Raw genomic sequence first — 6,928 nt, 5'->3', positions numbered from 1 at the left:
CAAGTCCACACACACACACACCCAAGTCTCACGACAAAGTACAAAGGTTCTGTTGAGGGCACAGCTCAACAAGCCCATAAAATCAAAAGAAAATAGAACACGCCGGTCGAGGGAAGCCTCTAGTCTGGATTCGGCGGTGGCGGTGGAGGCGGCGGCGACAGGCGGACGGCCATCGAGCGGAGGTCGGCGATGAAGGCTGAGATGGCGTCGCGGTCCGGGGGGCGGCTAAGCGTCCGCCAAAGCTGCAAGAAACCCGAGAGTTTGAAGAGAGCGTCAGTAGCCCGTCGGAGGGGAGTACGCTGAATCACAAGTTTATTGCGAACAGTCCAGAGGGTCCAGGCAAGAACCCCAACCTCAAGCCACCTAATGTGGCAAGAGGTCGCGGGGGACAGCTGCAGTTCAGCAAATAAGTCCGGGAAATTGGTGTGGCACCAATTTCCACCGACCACCTCGTGAAAGCAGCTCCAAAGGAACTGGGCAGAAACGCAGGAGAAGAAAATGGGTTTCGAGTCTTTGAGAACGCCGCAGAGCGGACAGATGCCGGTACCCGGGCCATTGCGCTTGCGTACCTCCGTCCCGGACGGTACCCGACCGCGAATCCACTGCCACATGAAGATACGAATTTTCAGGGGTACGCAGATGGACCAAACCATCGACAGGGGAAGGGGCGGAGGATGGGGCAATGGCCAAGTAAAGCAACTTGGTGGAGAACTGGCCCGTCAGCTCAAGGCGCCAGCATACCAGGTCAGGGCCACCATCCACCAAAGGCTCATGGAGAGCAACACAGTCAAGCAACTCACGCCAGGAAGCGGATTCCGCGGGCCCAAAAGGCCGACGGAAAGCAAGGCGCCCTAAGTCAAGTAGGGCTCTATCAACAAAAATCATGGGATCGACGGAAATAGAGAAGAGGACGAGGAAGCGGGCCGCAAAGGAAGAGTCCCCGGCCCAGCGATCAAACCAGAAGAGCGTCGAGCGACCGGAACCCACCGAGATGGAGGTCCCTATGCGGAGGACCGGGAGAAGCTGGACAATAGACTGCCAGAACTGCGAGCCGCCCGATTTCTGGCAGAAGGCTAGGGGCTGTCCACGCAGGTATTTGTTTCGGATGATGTCAAGCCAGAGGCCACCGTGACCTTGCGAGATGCGCCAAAGCCAACGGGAGAGAAGGGCAATATTCATCCTTTTGGAGCACATAATGCCCAGGCCACCTTGCTCCCTGGGCTTGCAAATGTCAGGCCAGCCATATGGTACTTTTGCCTGCCATTGTCCCCAGCCCAGTAAAAGCGGGACTGGATCTTGGCGATCTCCTTGTGGAGAGACTCGTGGAGGTTGTAGAAGCTCATAAGAAACAAGAGGAGGCTGGAGAGGGATGAGTTGATGAGAATAGTCCGAACGGCCTTGGACAGCCACCTCCCCTGCCAGGGCTCGCAACGAGTTTGGAGCTTGGCCACAGAGGGGCGCAAGTCCGCGACGGAGAGCTGTGAATCACTAATGGGCGTCCCCAGGTAGGAAGTGGGGAAGGAGCCCAGGCGGCAATTAAGTCTGTTGGCGATGGCCATAGACTCGGAGGGGGAGTATCCCATCACCATAACATCACTCTTGTCGAAGTTGATCTTGAGGCCCGACATCTGTTGGAAGCAGAGAAGGAGGAACTTGAGGTTGGCGATGTTCGCCTCCGAGACTTTGACCATGATGATAGTGTCGTCAGCATATTGGAGGATGGAGATCCCAGAGCCACCGGAAAGGTGGGGAGTAATCCCACGAATGTGGCCAGCGGCTTTTGCCTTATCCAGGATGGAGGCAAGAGCGTCTACGACCATATTGAACAGGAACGGGGAGAAGGGGTCGCCTTGACGAACCCCACAAACGGTGGGGAAGAAAGGACCAATCTCACCATTGATGTTCACCGCCGTGCGACTGCAAGAGACCATTTGCATGACTCTAGTGATCCACCGGTCATTGAAGCCCTTCCAAAGAAGGACTTCCCGGAGAAAGGGACAGCTAACCGTATCATACGCCTTGTGGAAATCAATCTTCAGAAAAACCGCCTTGAGGCGTTTGACGTGGACTTCATGAAGAACTTCATGAAGGACAAGGACCCCATCCAGGATGAACCGGCCTTTAATGAAGGCCGGCTGGTTAGGGTGAGTCACCCGGTCAGCCAGCAGGGTCACCCTATTGGCGTACCCTTTGGCCAGGATCCGAAAGATCACATTAATCACCGTGATCGGGCGAAACTGGCGAATGTCGGACGCCCCAGGGACCTTGGGGATGAGAGAGATGATCCCGTAATTGAGGCGCCCAAGATCAATGGAGCCAACATAGAACTCCTCGAAGATGGCCATGACCTCCGGTTTAATCATGTTCCAGAAGGCCTAGAAATTTTTTACCGGGAGGCCATCTGGTCCTGGCGCCGAGGAAGAATTCATGCCCTTGATGGCCTCCCAAATCTCCTGCTTAGAGAAGGGAGCCGTCAGGGTCGCGTTCTCCGAGGCAGACACCAACTGGGCACCAGCCCAACAATCGGGGGCGAGAGAGATGCCGCTCCTAGGAGCGGCATAGAATAATGACCTATAGAAGCCGTCAACGTGGGCCCTGATGTCGCGCGGGTCCTGAAGGAGAGTCTCACCGTCCCATAAGAGGGGGATGGTGTTGCGTCTGCGGCGGCCGTTGGCGATGGCCTGGAAGTATGCCGTATTCGCGTCTCCCTTCAAAACCCATTTCTGCGCGCCCCGAAGGCGCCAATAGGCCTCCTCATCGGTGTAGATGACGGAGAGCTGGTCTTCAAGGTCATACCGGGAGAGCCACTTGTCCGGAGAGAGACCCACCACGTCAGCCCGAAGGTCGAGAGCTTGAATCGTGGCTAATAGCACCTTCTTACGCTCCCTAACGTCACGGCCCAAATTTGCACCCCAACCCTTCATAAACTGCATGCCGCGTTTTTCACAGAAGTGCCACGCGTCAATGGCTGAAGGAGGCCGAGGGTGGAGGTGTGCCCGAGCCTCGATCCACCGAGCGCAGACGGCATCGGTAAACCCAGCCTGGGAGAGCCAGAAAGTCTCAAAACGGAAACGAGGGGTGACCGGCGGACGCTCGTCCGCGGAGGAGAGGAGCATGGGACATGATCCGAGCCAATCCGAGTGATGGCGCGGAGGGAGGCTAGGGGACAGCGGAGGTCCCAATCTGGGGACACTAAGACCCTGTCCAAGACAGACTGGGTCGGGGAGACTTGCCGATTGGTCCAGGTGAACCGGGCACCAATACTATCGATCTCCCAGAGGACGAGGTCGGCAATGAAGTCATTAAACATCTGCATCCTCGCAAAGCAGACATTACCATTGCTCTTGTCTTCCGCCACGCGCAGGAGGTTAAAATCGCCGCCCACTACCACCGGAAGGGAGGCAGCAGAGATCTTCCGGTGGAGCTCCTCAAGGAAGGCGGGCGACCTACTATGGTCGGCAGGCCCGTAGACGATGATGACCTCCCACTTGAAGTTGAGAGATCTCTCGAACAACTCCATGCTGACGAAGAGTTCTCCCCGATCCATGCTGCCCACCTCGAAGATGGCATCCTTCACACCTAAAAGGATGCCACCTGAGTGACCTGCGCTCCCACTAGAAGGGAACCAATGACACGCAAAGAGGTGGGAACTCAGACGGTCAAGCTTAGGGAGCGAGAAATCAAGACGCATGGTTTCTTGAACGGCTACTATGTCGATGTGTTCCTCTCGCATGTACTCCACTAGTTGGCGGCGACGACCATCATGGCCAAAATCGTGGATGTTCCAGAATAGAGCCCGCATTAAGGAGCCATTGGGGGGCTGCTTGACCCCAGGACACGAGAGGCGCTTTGCACACAAAGAGCCATCGTGCGGGAACGGGTGCGACCACGGATCTCCCCCCCCCCAATCACAGGGGGGAGGGGCTGTCACCCGCAGCATGGACAGTGGGGGGGCCACTCCAACCGCAGGGGGGGCTGGAGGCATGAGGAGAGCCGCACGGGCCTCCGCGAGTCTCCCATCAAGAATCTCGCGAGCTCTGATAGCGGCTATCTGGGCTAAAGGGGGGCCAGCCTCCCCTCTAAAAATGATCGCGGAGTCGGAGGCCACCTTAGCGAGGTTGCCAAGAGGGATGGACTCAAGCGTAGAGAAGGAGCAGGACGAATCAGAGGGGGGAACGGAGGGTGTACCTAGCTCCAGGTTATGAGCAGCAGCGCGTAGCTCCGCCCACTCGGGGATGGGCAAAGCCGGGCTGCCCTCAGGGTGAGCAGCGTCCAGTCTCGCACTCCAACGGGAAGCGATCACCGGGATGAGGTCGACTGGCCGCGGCGCGAGTAGGCGGTGGAGCGGGGGGGAGGGGGCTGGGCAGCCATCGGAGTGGTAACCTAGCCTCCCCCTCTCCTGGCAGAGCCGCCACAGGAGAGGCCAGAAGAGCGAGCCCGGAACAGCCGAGGAGGGGCGGAGCTGGAGACGACGGCGCGGAGGGCGGGAGCAATGTCGCAAAGACGGCCGCGAGGCCCGCCACAAGGGCAGCCCGCAGGGCCGGCGAGGGAGGCGGCGCCTCAGGCCGAGAAGGGGGGCGACGACAGGGGGTGGCGAGGCCGGAGGGGGGAAGTCCAACCCAGGAGGCGACATCCCCATCGAGGGCGCCGCCGGAGCATCCGGGAGCCGGCCGAGGGGCAGGGCCGTCGAGTCCCGAGCGGAGGGGAGAGGCGAGGAGGGGGAGCATGGGGAGGAAGCCGCGCAGACAACCAGCCCCACACTGGAGATGTCACTCCCCTCGAAGGGCGACGCTGCAGAAGCCGGAGGCCCGCCAAGGAGCAGGCTGGGTGCAGCCTGACGGCCCTTGCCCGCCGCGGCAGGAGGGGCCAAGGGGACGGGCAGCGGGAGTCCTCCGACGCCCCATCCTCATCCGAGCAGTGGCGGGAGCGGTGGCGGCCGTGGTAATCCCCACCGGTCCCCGAGTTGCCACCGGGGAAGCCGCCGTCGAAGGAGCGGGGGTGGCCAACGTGGTTGGGGGGCTCGGGGGCGATCCTGAGGTCGAAGCCCTGGTCGTTGAAGAAAACGTGGACGGAGGTGTGAAGCTTGGAGGAGTCGAGGCACTTGACCTTGAGCCGGACCTCCTCCTCCTTGCGCAAAGAGATCTCATCAACTGCCACCACCTTGCCCAAGAGACGGGACATCTGGCGGATGACGGGCTCGGACCGCGCAATGTCGGGGAGGCCGGATATAAGGATCCAAGCGGTCTCGAGAACAACCACGACCTGGGCGTCGAGGATCGGCTCGGAGATCTCAACAACCAGTTGGTTGAGAGCGAGAGTGATCCGGCCACTACGCGTCGCGTAGCCGTAGCTGACGGAGTCGGGGAAGACGACGGAGAAGATGTGGCCGACAGTGGGGGTGACCACCCAGTCCCACTGGCAACGGTAGAGATGGTTGAGCTCTGCCTCGATCATCTCCGGGGATGCCACCCCATCGACAACCGTGACGACAGCCTGGAGGGATGGGGACGGCGGAGGGACGTCGGGGACCTCGAGGTGGAAGAATCCCAACCCCTCGATCCCGTGCCCGTACATCATGAGCTCCAACGCCACCGGTCTATCCGGGCACAGGAGAGCGGTGTGGCCAGGGTCCTTGCAGAGGTAGCAGCACTGGGGATTGACACAGTTGACTTGCGAATGTCCCCTCACCCCACAGTTGAAGCAGGGAGGGCGAGGAAGACCCAACACGGGTCCGGGTGTGGTGGAGGAGCCCGGAACCGTGCAGGGGGGCACGGGAGGAGCGTCGCGAACACCCCGCCTCTTCTTCTTGGCCGGCCGGCCCGGAACGACCGCGGGCGGTACCACCACCATGGGCAAGGGCCGACACCGAAGCCACGGGGGCGGTAGCGTGAGGAGGCACATATCAGCGGGGTGCCAGAGTAGGGAGGAACCCTTCCCGGGGACGGGGGGAGCTGGGGCGCACCGACCGGGATAGGGATGGAGAACGCCCACGGCGAGGCGGAGGCGAAGGGGATCTCCGGCGAGACCGCCAATCCCCCGAGGCGGCCGGACGAGGTGACCGGGACCAGCCCCGGTCATCCCGACGCGCAGGCGAACGGCGGCCATCCCGGAGCTCACGAAGCTCTCGTCGGAGCTCCTCCTCGCGCCTGAGGGCGTCTGGAGAGGGGCGGGAGCTCTCGCGCTGGATCTCATCCACCTTCCGCTTGGCGCGGGGAGTGTCATCCGCCCAGTCGCGCGGCATGGGGGACGCGACGGGGGGGAGGCGGGGGAGGAGGGGAGGGCGAGGAAGGGGAGGTCGGCCGGGTGGGCGGCGGAGGGGGGCGGAGGGGGCAGCCGGGGCCGCGAGAGATGTGTCGAGGGGAGGCAGGGGGAGGACGAGGAGGCGGCACGGGAGGGAGGAGGACGAGGAAGGCCGCACGGGAGCCAAACAGAAGACCCGTCCGCACTGGGCCTAGGGCAGGCAGCGAGCCCACCCGGCCATGGCCGGTCCAGGAGAGAGGTGGGGGAGGGAGCAGGCCTGGCCAGATCCGGGCCCAGCGGACGAGGTGGGCCGGGGCCCAGCAGCCCAGCCGCCTCCACAGTCCGAGCCACACGACGGGGGAGTGCGGGAGCTCGGAGGGGAACCCTACCAGCGGCGGCCACCGCCGCCACCACCGGCGCAGGGCCGGCACACGCTGCGAGGATCACGGAGACCCGTCGGACGGCCTGCACCTGGAGACCCGAGGTCCCAAAGTGCGCGATGAACGGGCGAAACGGGGAGGAGCGGAGGGCCGGAGTCGGGAGGAGGGGGCGGGAGGAGAAGGTCGACGGGGGGGGGCGGCGGCCGGGCCTCCACCGTCGGGCGGCGCCAGGAGGAGCGGCCTGCCACGCCCCAGGCGCGCCCGCGCCGGCGGCGGGAGGTCCTACCAGCCAAGGCCGCGCCTTTAAG

The sequence above is a fragment of the Triticum aestivum genome, chromosome 4B (assembly GCF_018294505.1).
Source record: "Triticum aestivum cultivar Chinese Spring chromosome 4B, IWGSC CS RefSeq v2.1, whole genome shotgun sequence".
In the NCBI taxonomy this organism is placed as follows: Eukaryota; Viridiplantae; Streptophyta; class Magnoliopsida; order Poales; family Poaceae; genus Triticum; species Triticum aestivum.
The sequence above is the reverse complement of the archived record's forward strand: the minus strand, read 5'-3'. Positions refer to the sequence as shown.